Raw genomic sequence first — 13433 nt, 5'->3', positions numbered from 1 at the left:
GCGGGTGGTAAACTGTGTTAATTCACCACTCATTTGCCACAGGATTCTTTCTTCTTTTTGGACTGAAGCCAGCTCTGCAACTAGCTAAAAAATCTGCCCTCTTTCAAGGACACTAAAACACAAATATGGAGGTTCTCCTATTTTCAAAAAGGGTTCACAGCCTGCAGAAGATCTATGATTTCAGTCCAATGTATATCTTTATATTTCTCTCTCTTTTCAAATCTTACAGAAACCATTGAAAAATCTTTCTGCCTCAAAAAGAAATCAGGCAGTCATAAATAAGGATACAGAGTTTAGGTCAGGTGGGTGTCAGGACATCTGGCTTCTTACATGTTTTATAATATTTTATGGTACAATGTTCTTTCATGTAAGGGTGCCAAGGAACTCCTTGTGACATGACTTTTGAATGCTGTTATGTTCCACAGTGTATCACAATTACTAAAAAACTTCTGGCTAAATAATCAAGACCTTAGAAATTTTTATATCATGTCTCTTGTGCAATGGCATATATGGTAAAACAGATGGATGTGTAAATCATGAACAGAAATGGAAACCAGTAAAATTGTACTCGGAAAACTATTGGTGAGATGCCCCAGTTCTTTAATCATCTTTGTTTTCCTCCACTGCATGCAGGAGCTCCAAGTCTCTCTTGTCCTGAGGAGCCCAGAACTGGACACAGAATTCCAGATGTGCCTCACCAGGGCTGAGCAGAGGAGCAGGATCGTTTCCCTCAGCCTGCTGGCAATGCTGCTCCAAATGCACCCCAGGATCCCATTGGCCTTCTTGGCCACTGCTGCTCATGGACAGCTTGTGTTCCACCAGGACCCCCAGGTCCTTCTCCACAGAGCTGCTTTCCAAGAGCTCAGCCCCCAGCCTGTGCTGCTGCAGGGGGTTGTTCCTCCCCAGGAGCAGGACCTGCACCTGCCTTTGTTCAATTTCAGAAGGTCCCTCTCTGCCCACGGGTCATAAGCAACACTGTTTATCAGACACTCTTTAGATGCAGTGCTGGCAGCCTTTGTTGAAGAGCCCATTTCTCACTCACAGACTATTTGGAGTAAAGCTTATTTCAAAAAGAAAAGCCTGGACTGGAGCATGGTGCATGGGCTGCACACACAGTACGACACACATCAATTGAGTGCCAATCTGTCCTTTTAGAAAACACTGGGTTTTATGCATTAACCACAGTTGAGTGAAAGATGTGCTATTGTTTTTACTAATCAGAGGTGGTTTGTTTCTCAGATTATTCAGCAATAGTAACAGCCTTCTAGGAAAAATTTAGGTACTTAGAAAGGTATGCTGTGTAACCCAGGTTTGTCATTGTACTCTGTAGAAGAGAAGAGAAGAGAAGAGAAGAGAAGAGAAGAGAAGAGAAGAGAAGAGAAGAGAAGAGAAGAGAAGAGAAGAGAAGAGAAGAGGGCAGAGCAAGGGGAGGAAAAAAAAGGATAAAGGAGACTTGTCAGCTATTTTTTCAGTCATTATCTCAGATCAAGCTCTAACTTAATAGGGAACATTCACAAAAATGGGACTTTTAGTAACTGGGCACAAAGCTGAATTGGGATGACTGAAATTCAATCCTTATCCTTTCTGGAAAATAGTTACATTTGACATAGTCCAATGAAAGGCACAGTGATGTGAGGACAGATGGGTGTGAAGGCTGTGACAGAGCTGGTGGGTGGGTAGAGCAGATGGAGGGCTTCAGCAAAAAGTGTCACTGGGAAATGTCACTGATGGGTAGGGTTAGAGTGGAAACAAAATGTGCACAAAAACCAAACTTGTGGGATTTTGTGGCTTTGTCATCCAGTTTCCAGCTGATAAATTATATTTTGCACTCCTGCCCATCTCACTGTCCTGCCAAGGCCATTGTGGTCCAAAGTAAGTGTATGAAAATAAGTTCTGTATAGTCTCTCTGATTCACACTCAGCTCACTGACAGGATTGGGACTGATTAACCATTTCCACAGACTTTTCTCTGTTATCACAGAATACTCTGAGTTTGAAGGGACCTGAAATGATCATCAAGTCCAACTCTTCGGTGAATGGCCCATATCGGGATCAAACCCAAAACCCACTTGTTTTTAGCAGCATGCTTTAATCAACTGATCTAATCTCCATGGCTAAATGTTAAGCTCCCCAACTCCCAATGAGAAAAAAACATAGGAGGAGCAGCTGGGGGAGCTGAGGTTTTTTAGCTTGGAGAAAAGGAGGCTCAGAGATGACCTTATCGCTTTACAACTATCTGAAAGGAGGCGGTAGCTGTGTGTGGGCCAGTCTCTTTTCTCAAATAGTAAGTGGTAGAGCAAGAGGAAATTACTTCAAGTTGCATGAGCAGAGGTTTAGAATAGCTATTAGGAAAAATTTTTTTGCTGAAAGGGTGATCAGGCCTCAGAACAGGCTTCTGAGGAAGTGCTGAGTGATCATCACTGAGGATATTGAAAAAACATGTAGATGGGGCACTTAAGGACGTAGTTTAGAGGTGGACTTGGCAAAGCTGCATAAATGGTTGGACTTGATGCTCTTAAATGATGGGCTTGATGCTCTTAAATGATTCTATGATCAAAATGATTCCATGAATGTGCCACCCTAGCACCTGTCAAGTAGACTTGAGAAATGGGAGTGAAGCTCTTGTGTGGGCTGAAGAGTGTAACCCCCTATGCTGCCTTGGAAGCCAAAGTGAAGCCAAAAAGCAGATGGGCAGTGAAATCCCACTGCCCATTCCTCTGTGATCTGGCTCTGCAGGAATGACACCGTGTGAGGAGCATGGCAGCCTTTGTGCTGGCACCATCTTTGCACTGGGGTGTGTGCTGAGGTACAGCCAAACCGGCAAAGGCGCTGCCAGCCTGCAGACCTGCTCTGAAAGGGAACCTCCGACCTACTTCTCTAAAGGCATCTGCTCTCTTCCTGCTGGGAAGAACAGCTTTCTCTGTACTTAATGGCAATGCTCAGGGAAAGGGTAGCTGTGGTGAAGATATTAAGGAGAGAGAGAGAGAGAGAGAGAGAGAGAGAGAGAGAGAGAGAGAGAGAGAGAGAGATCGAGAGGAAGGAAGGAAGGAAGGAAGGAAGGAAGGAAGGAAGGAAGGAAGGAAGGAAGGAAGGAAGGAAGGAAGGAAGGAAGGAAGGAAGGAAGGAAGGAAGGAAGGAAGGAAGGAAGGAAATTTGCAATGGAAAATCATTAGATCTGTTAGACCTTTTGAGCAGGTAAGTTTCATGCTTTCAAACCTAATGTTAGAGACTCTTCTTCATAAATAAGCCCCCCTTGTATAACCTTGTGCAGTTACTGCCTGAATTTATAATTTATTTCCACATAATAAACCCAGGCTTTGCTTCAGATAATAAAGTCTCTGCATGGCACAAGGAACAGTCCTAATGTAGTGGCTAAGTCTGGTTTGTGGATGATCTGAGGGGGAGATTGGGAATGACCCCTCAACATGAGCAACTGGTTGTGACAATGATTAATGGCCTGGGAAGGCAGAAAATGAAGCATTCTTCTGTGTTTACATCCTGGTGATGAAGCATTCAAAGGTAGGAGCTATGTCAACACAAAACCCTCATGGCTTTCTATACATGTTGCCTTTCCCAAAAGTGGTAGTATGAGAGATGAAGCTGGGCAACCTGAATTGACCTGTAGAGGCTATCTAGACATTGTGGATGTCATGGTGTAACTTTACTTCCCTCCTCATACTGTAAATTGCAATCTGTAAATGTGCTGAGGAAGTGCTTGAATATTATGAGCAAAGAAGGTGAGACAATAAATGGAGAGAAGAGGTATAACTGGGCTCAGCACTTGCCATCAACAAATCTTGGCTGTGACTGGAAGTACCTATGAAGTCTAGAAACCAAATAGTTCTTTAACAGATAGGAGAAAAATAGAGTTGGGAGGAGAAGAGAATAATTTTTAATTATAAGTTTAGTTTTTCATCTGATTATTAATACAGCTTAATTTAACACATCTTATTAGGAAAAGCAAGTGAAAGATGTAACTGTGGTAAGGGATAAAAAATATTGCCTGGGTAAGCAATATCAGGGAAACAAAAGAAAATAATTGACAGGGCAAATCTCAAATAAGGAATCAAAGTAAAAGGCAATCCTTTAAAAAAGGAATGAAGTACAGAACATCTATCTGGAAGCAAAGACACTATTCCTGGTACTCATGGTACTCAAAATTGAGCTCTTGTGACTCTCTGGGGAGTGCCTGGCTGGGGAGTTCTGCCACAGAAGCAGTACAAACCTACTGATGCAGATGCAGTTAGAAATATTATGAGATATAACACCACTTTGTCCCATACCTATCACAGTGTTATTTTAACAGACTGAATCCTGGATGTCACCTTAAAAGGAAGAAAGCCCTACAAAAGACTAAACAAAACAACCCAACAAAAAAAACAACCAGCAAACAATGGATTTTTGCATAGGAAGATGTCTCTAAAATGATACATTCACTTGAGTTAATTACTCCTTGTGAGTCTTGCAAAATGAGCTACTGAACATGGGGCAATTTATATTTCCCACCCTTGCAAAAAGCAGGGGCATGTGAGCAGTGCATGGAGATCCCTCATAGAACCAGCAGAATTCACTCATCCAATACATCCAGTTCAGAAGGCCATGCACTTTTATTGCCAAGTTGATGCATTAGCTTTCCATAGTGCAAATGGAGCTGGATGTGTCAAGGAACACAATTGTATTTTACCAGCAGTTAGGAGATTGGGATTACTAATAGGCTCATATCCCAGGACAGATTTACTCTGTTTAATTTTGTCTGTTGCAAAGGAAAGGTTAAATCTAGATACATTATTAAGCAGATAAAGCAACTTTTTATACAATGCAAAGAAGAGCAGCATCTGTTCCTGGGAGATTTGTCATCCTGCATAGACAAACCGCACATTTATCAAACAGCTCCTGGAGCACTCTTATTAGAGAATAGAGGTGGGCTTTATTCTATCTATCTATCTATCTATCTATCTATCTATCTATCTATCTATCTATCTATCTATCTATTATCTATCTATCTATCTATCTATCTATCTATCTATCTATCTATCTATCTAGTATAGCAGATCTGAATAAGAAGACAGTTTTCAAATATTCCAAACTCAAATAACACTTTTTTTAATCCTTTTCTTGCCTAAGATGTTTTTTCCCCCTTCTTTTGTTTTTTTTTTCTTTTCCAAGGTGGTGAGGAGAGGGGAGAAAGAGGCAGCAAAAGAGATGAGAAGGGAGAGAGCAAATTCAACAAGAGCCTTGTGATTAGAGTTGTTTTCTGGGCTCTGCTTCTCCCTGAATGTGAGGATACTCAGAACATGCCTTTTATACAGGAGAAGGGGAAAGTTGAGTGCCTGCCTCTGTGGTAGCATCACTTACAAAAAAATCGTACACCTGACCTGAAGGAGTGAAACTGAATCAAAATTAGGTCTTTTCTGTGCCATCACATTGAATTAATATCGCTAAATCAAACTTTGTGGCAGAAAGCGAGGAGCTGCTAGCAGGCCAAAGTCCGGGAATTTGGAAGAAAAGGCAGGATGTTGCTCACCATTTGCTGTGACTACCTGGATAATGAGCTCTATAATGCACAGTTTTGTCTATGGTGTTCTCAAGTGCACAGCACAGTAGCAGATAGTTGAAGCAATTTTTTGGGAGAGAGGTATAATGCCTTTTCAATATATTTGTTCCCCAGATAACAGCAGTTAATTTGTTGAGCCTAATCTTTCCCAAGGCAAAATTAATGTTTATCTGTTTTTCAGACGTGAGCTGTTCACAAAGTTAGAGGTCAAATTTGTTGCTCATAAGGAGGACTATTATTTCTGAGCACATGAAATATTTCCCATCTTCACACTGACACTCAGGCGCTGAGGAGAGACAGCTTTAGTCTAGCCTATCCTCCTCTTATCTCTTTCAAGCTTATTAACTATTCCTCAGCAGGCACGAGGAGCCTTTCTATATTTCTGAGTGTTTCCACAAAGCTGAAAGATGAACATTACTAGTGGCTTCATAAAATTAATGTCAGATTGTTGCTATGTTTTATTTGTCAGAGTTGCTGAGCTTGTGACATCCAGAGGGCTCAGAATATATCACAGTCTTTCCTGGGAGTGCAAAAAAAAAGCATTTGCCAAAATAGAGTGCCTACTGTCTCCCCTGCCTGCACAGCCAACTTCTCTTTGATGCTGAGGGAGATGAAGACACATGTCAAAGGGATGAACTGATGCCTACAAGTTTATAGAGCCTGGGGTCAAAGATAAAAAAAGCATCAGAAGGCACCAAGTTGTAAACAAACAAACAATCTTGGCCTTGACTTTCAGTATACATTGAACTGTGTACTTCTCTCTGTGATAAAGAATAGAAAAAACCAAAAGATAAATTAGTGTTGGAGCTACTGTGCTGTTTATAAAACATGTGGTTTGGAATATGCATATGAAGTATGAATTCATATACATAGCACACCCACATGCCAACTAATCCAGGCAATTTTGAAACACATTCTGAGAATAAATTTTATTTTTAACAACAAAAATACACGTTTGTGATGCTAATACAGTTTCAATACTTAGGCTTCTGGGGATAAAGGGTGAAAATTGGAGCTGCAGTAGAGCTCTCAGAGATGTGTTTCCTAAAATCTAAGGTAACTTATCCAGGCTTGTGGCTCATAATAGGAAGTGTTACCTAGTGATTTGGCATGCATCTATATTTACATGGTTAGTTAGACCTCTAAAAGGCTTTTTACTGCTCTGCATTTGTGTATGTGTGTGAGTACTGAGAAACAAAGTCTTTCAAAATGCCTTACCACTTTTGAAAAGCACATCATTTGGCCTTCTTGCAAGAAGCATAGTGTCTTGTCAGAATATTATAAGTTATGACTTCATTATATTTTGTATCTAAAACCAATTTAATCAGACACAAAACACAGAAGTCCTTTTGCTTCTGCCTTGTTTTATTACACTGCTGTATGCAGATAGTTTACAGCAGTGTCATTGGTGCTTATTTTTGCTCCATGTAGCCTACATTATTCGTGTGCTGTCTAATTCATTGATGTGGGACCCTTTGAAGTTTAGAGTGGCTTAGCTTCTCTGTGGACTTCTAATATTCCAAAAAAGAAAAAAAATACATAGGGAGCTTCTCTCCTGAAATATGAGGGGGATCATAGGATACACAGAATGCCCAGGTTGCTATAAAACTGAAAATTTCATTTCTACAAACCTCAGGGACAAACTGCAAGGAGTAAATCCCATGACAGTATCCATTTAATGGTGTGTATTTCAAAGGCTGCAAGACTAAAGTGAAAGAGAGAGACACTCTGAGAGAGAGAAATGAGTGTGGAGAAATGGGAAGAACTTGGTGACATTAAATTAAATGACAAAAAACTCCAATATTAACTACTTTGCAATAGAACTACTCAGAAGTTGCATATCAAAGTCTTAAATTTGGAAATTAATGGCTTTTAGGGAGAAAGATGAGTGGATAGCAACTTAGTGCATCCATGTCAACTCTGTGTATACAAAGTTCATGTGAGATTTGTTTATTGTCTGTTTGCATTGATGCTGTACAGGGACAGACAGGCAGAAGCTTGCATAGAGATGGGCCCATAAAATGGGTCTTGCCAGCCCATTCTTAGGTGAACAGATTTCCATCACATAGAAAGTCTACTCAGGAGACAAAATGTAAGCATGACCAATCCCTTTTGCCTTGGCACTGAGAAGCCTGAGGGGTGCTGGGGTGGTCCTTCCTCCAGCAGGTGCCAGGTGCAGCCTTGGTGGCAGCTTTGAGGCAGCAAGAGCAGCCTCTGGAGCTGGCAGCACCGCCAGCCCTGCCCATAGCCCATACCACGTCCCCACCTCTTGTGAGCAGTGGGAGATACTTTGATTTTCCAGGACTATTACAAGCTAAAGGAAAAGGCCAAGTCCTCCTATATTGCTGTTCTTGAAGGGCAGCACCGCAAAGAACTGTTTTTGCTATATCCTGAGACTTAGATTGCTAAGATGGAAGGAAATAAATTTCAAGTAGGCAAAAATATGGGAGTACAGCCTCTTTTTCTCTCTAAATTTTATGAGCTAGCTTGCCCAGAAGGACCAGTAATCTTTAACACCAAATAAATGACAGTGTAAGGCTGAAAGGTTTTAAAAATGAAAATAGGGGAAGGAGGGGGTAGGGAGAGGGAAAAAATTATGTTATTCCAGAGCTGTTAAACTATTAACAAGAGAGGTATTATTTTGTTATTCACGTCGGAGATTGTGTCTCTGCCAAATCCATCACAAGAAATTCTAGTAATTAATCCACACAGACACTTATGCATCTAATCAGATTTGAGGTACTTGTGCTCTTGGCACAAATAATGTTTTCTAGTTACTTAAGACCAGTATAAATTGGCATTTAGCTGAAGCTAGCACCTGCACTGAACACGTGAACTTGTGCTTTTCAGTAAACTACCTCAGACTTTTTTGATAGAAAAAGCAGAGAGATGAAAGAAAGCACTGGGAGATGCCAAAATTTTCAAAGAATCATAGAATCATTAAGACTGGAAAAGACCTCTGAGATCATTAAGTCCTGCTGTTACACTGATACCATGTTCAGCACTAAACCTTGTCCCCAAGTGCCAATTCCTTTTTTTTTGAACATTGCCAGATAACCACTGGAGATTTATTGAAGGAGTAAATCAGACTGCTGAACAGAAATCTTGTCCAGTGATCTCCAATACTTACTGAAAATAAGGATTTTTAAGCAAGTATTTAATCATGATGCTTTAAATGATAACTTCAACTGATTTGCTATCAATAACACATTGTGGCAATATGGAATTGTGACATTAAAAACATCCTGGAGTCAACAAGATAATTTCAGTTTTTAAGAATCTGAAAACACATTTTATTATGTAAGGCACTATAAAGAAACTGGAATAAAACCTTCATATCTCCTTAAGAAGTTAACACAGTAGAAATAAAATTAGTACAATTTATTTGTACTAGTGAATACTAATTCACTCTCCAAAATGGTACAAAAAGCAAAGATTTTCTTTTCCTCAAGAGCTAGGAGTTGGTGAAAAAAAATTTATATTCCTGTGAATAGACTCTGCTTCTATCATACTTATTTTGATGGAATTGATCTTTTTATCAAAGATCCAAGATCACCTAATGAAGGATTTTTTTTAAAAATTAAAAATGTAGCTAAAATTATTACCATAGGTCTTAGTCCAGCATTTATATCTAAAATGTCTGACATTTTCAATGAAAATATATATTATTTTGAATGAACAATGTATTATTTTCACATGCAAAAAATCTATTTCTAGTAATTTGTGAAAGCAGTAAAAGAAATTATCATACAAGATTTCTCATAAAACTTAGATTAACTGATCTGAGCACCAAAAGCTACTGTGTCACCTTGAAGCCTGACTGCATGGCATGAATTACGAGCCAAAAATCATCAGTGTGTCCCAAAACAACAACTTAGTCTCAACAAGTCATAAAAGAATGTGCATTGCTGATTGATTGTCAATTCTTGTCTTCACAGGAAAGCATTCATCAAGCAGGAGGGCCAGATGAGTGGGCTCAGATTAGACACTGTGGAAATCACTGCTCTCATGAATTAGAGGAAGTGAACCTCTGAGTATCAGTGATGGGCTTTTAGGACAGAGGTGGCACAGTCTTTTACACCGAGCTTCCTTCAGTCACCAAGAAACGCTTTCCTTTCTTCAATGCACACAGATTTTCAAGCAGAAACTGCACTATTACAAGTAATTTACATATAAATTAATCCATATTAGACCATATGAATCACTCACTCCTTCACAGGAATGATCACCATCCAGTTGGTCTGATTGCCTGAGCCAACATATCCATCATAATAATGTGTTTTAAATCATTAGGTAGATGCTCCTGTTAATGGGCCTTGTGTTACCGTTCTACTGGAGACAGGCCTAAGTAAAAAAGTCCAGCTCTGAAGTTCAAGTTTCCAGTTATTTGGCACAATCAAGAGTGATATTCAAGTGTGTGATGCTGCTTCAGACCGTGCCAACAAGGTCTGATGCACAGGAGCACCAGGGAAAGTCGGGATCTGGCTGCCTCCAACACGGACTCTAGGTGAAGGTTGTGCTGCTAAATGTTCCTCTCACACGACATCAGTCATCTTCACTTTCACTTCCAACTTTCTCTTTAGCAACAACTGCCTCTAATTTCTACTAAAGAAACTGCTCAATTAATGCCTTGGTGGTAGTAATTTAATTTTCCTGGCATACATTTCTTTTTTCTGAAGTGAACCTGTTAAGTTTAAGGAGTGAAGATGTTTTGAGAGAACAGAAATTGCTACATACTAGATCTATGGCCCTGATTATTCCCAAACTCACCCAGCTCCCTCTGGGAATTACATGTTGGTTTCTACTACAGAAGACAGTACTTCAGAATTAAAAACAACCAACCAACCAACCAATCCAGCCAAAATCAGTCTTGACTAATTTACTGCAACAGATGTGTGGAAGATGGATAAGATGCATAGAATTAAGGAGCTTTTTTTTTTTTTAAAATCTCTGGAGTCAAGTTAAAATGGAATACTGTCATTGAAAGGTTATCTGTTGTAACGACCTAGCCAGTAAAATGCAGAAGGATAAGAGTGTATTATTCTGTGAATTGTTTTATGAAGTATCTCTGATACTGACTATCAGTGACCTAAATCCTTCAACAAGGAGAGATTTACAAGAACATGTCTATAGAGGCAAAGTGTTTCTACTGACTTCAGGCAGCCCTGGGATCAGGGATTAGCAGTACTGCTCATAAATATGGCTTACAGCTACAGAGTGCCACAACTGGGAGCCTTCAATAGGAAACTATGTGTAAACATGCCTATGGAAGCAGTCTTCACATACTGATCATGAAATGATGGGGTTTAATATCTTCACAGACCTATTTGTTGGACTTTGAAAAGGTACTTTCCTTTATTAGCTCACACATTTTATTTATGCCCATAGAATTTTGCTACCAGTCATTTTTTTTGTTCAGGGTTATTTCAAAGTTTCCCACTTGGACAATCCCAACCTGTGAGACTTTCTGTATGTATCAAGGATTCAAGGATGAGTCTAATTCTCCACCTGGCACTATCTTCTTAAAGGGCTGCATTTTTGTTGTTTCTTTTTTGTTGTTGTTTCTTTTTTTTTTTTTTTTTGCTTTTTTTTCCTTTTCTTTTAATGAATGATAAGCACTATAAGATGGATCAGGTAGAATTTAAATATCACAAGCTGTTAAATCCTAAACACTTCAGGAATACTTAATTAAGCAGCAGCACGCAGCGGGCGGTCAGGCTCGGAGTGGCTATCACATTCCTGGGATGGTATCATGCTGGAAAAGCCCATCTGATTACCTTTATTAACCATCTCAGAACAGTAGTAATTAACTACTGCAGAAATTTGCTGTCTAAAAAGCACATTGTTATCAATGAAATGAATGCAAGTTTTCACAACACTGCACTTAATGGGCATTACTGCCACACACAAATGGTACTGGCATACCATTTTGCAGCCCATTTGAGTTCAGGTAATATTAAAGCTCTTACATAATACAAATTTTAAGCAGGATTCAGCTGAATAAGTAAGTGGAATAGAGATTGCTGCTACCTGTGTGGTGCTGGCAACTGTGACTAGCATCCTTTGATAAATGAATATTGGTGAATCTTAAGGCTGGTCTTCAGAGACCGCGGCTGCATCCACTCTGTGAAAATGTATTCTGACTGCATGACTGTACTTTGACATTAACTGCCAAAACTGCAGCCACTGTGGATTTGATGTGGCTACGCATTCCATTACAGCAAGAAATTAATTCAAGGATCATCATGTCAGGGCAGCTTAGTGACTGGGGCATGGTGTACTGCTGAAAGTACTGAGCTTCCTGTCTGAGCAAGGTAAACTATCAGACCCCTACAATTAATGGTCACTTTAGTCATTGCACCCTCCATCACGTGCTGCTGCTCCTAACCCCATGTGTTCAACAAGGGACAAATTGCTTTCTATGTAAATAAATCCTCTGTAGAAGCAAGGAAAGATGCATGCTAATGTATCCTAGCTGCTGATTAAACATGTCAAAACCCTAAATTGCCTTTCTTCTTTCAGCTCGATGTGTGATCCTTTTCTTGCCCGAAGCTGCAGGGAATTTGTGCACCACAAACCAGCGACTGCATGTACCTCATGGATCATTGCTGGGCAAAGCAACATCTCCATATACTTCATTCTGTCTTCCCAGAATCCATTAGTATGCCAGGGAATGAACTATTCCAGCCCCCTGAGCAGCTTCAAGGAGCCATCATCTCGTTTAAAATCCTCTGACAGAAAACATGTCTTTTGTCTTCCCTTAGAAGGGAACAATTGCCCAAGCCATTCGTATCGAGCCCGGGGTCAGCAGTGGGTTTCCTAAACATGAAATGACATGGCTTTGAAGCCCATTGTCTCACTGCCTCAGTGGGTCAGAAAGCAGGATTTTTATACCCTTTGAAAAGGGGAGAATTGCAACTTGCTAGTACTTGCTTCTCGACTCTGGGATGGGCAGAAACAGCAAATGTAATGTCATGATACTGGCATAGTGAAAAAAGGAATTTGAGAAAAGACGTTGTGACATATGCCAAGACCTCTGCTGTTTGAGTTAAAATTGCAGAAACATCCAGTTTTACTTGATTAGTCAGAAAATTTCTCATATAATGACTTAAAATTATCTCAAATGTTCCTGAAATAGCCTTTTTCTAACAGGTGTCATGAAATGACAGTGGAAGAAAATGGTGCATGTTTATATTATGACCATTTCAAACCAATGTTGATCATCTCTTTGTGTCATATTTCACCAGCATATATTTTATATCAAGTTAGCAAAATAGTATCTTTCAGGATTACAAGCATTACACTGGGGTAAGATATTGTTATTTAATAATCAATTTAGTACATTAGTTGCAAAATAAATCAGTGTCATTATTGACACTTGCTATTTCATGCACACTATTCTTCTTAAAGATTTAACACTGGCTCACTAATGCAGGTGAAAAAGACAAAAAGGTAAGACAGTAACTTGTGAACCAGGAGACATTTTTAAAACATGTTTTAAAATTATACTGCTTTTTTTCAACATCTGCCTTTGGCACTCTTTCCTCCCTCAGCACAGTTACTAGTCAAGGCATTATTATTGCATATGTTCTGAAGATGTAGGATACTCTTCAAAAGGCTTTACTTAAAAGAAATAAAATCTGTACTCATATTCATTCCCAACAGCACAGTATAAACATTTAACAGAAATAAAACAACAAAAATCTGGAGAGCAGATGAGAAAATGAGTTCAAATTCATACTCATTTTCACTGAAGAGTTTCATCCTTGGTCTCTGTACTATTTATTTCTCTTATTATGAAGAAAAAGGTTGAGTCAAGAGAAAGTGTGAGTCCCTGCAGAGGGACTGAATAGACGTTGCAGCACTCAAAAGTGATTACA

This window comes from Melospiza georgiana, chromosome 6, assembly GCF_028018845.1.
Source record: "Melospiza georgiana isolate bMelGeo1 chromosome 6, bMelGeo1.pri, whole genome shotgun sequence".
NCBI classification, from domain to species: Eukaryota; Metazoa; Chordata; class Aves; order Passeriformes; family Passerellidae; genus Melospiza; species Melospiza georgiana.
Note: the sequence above shows the minus strand (reverse complement) of the source record.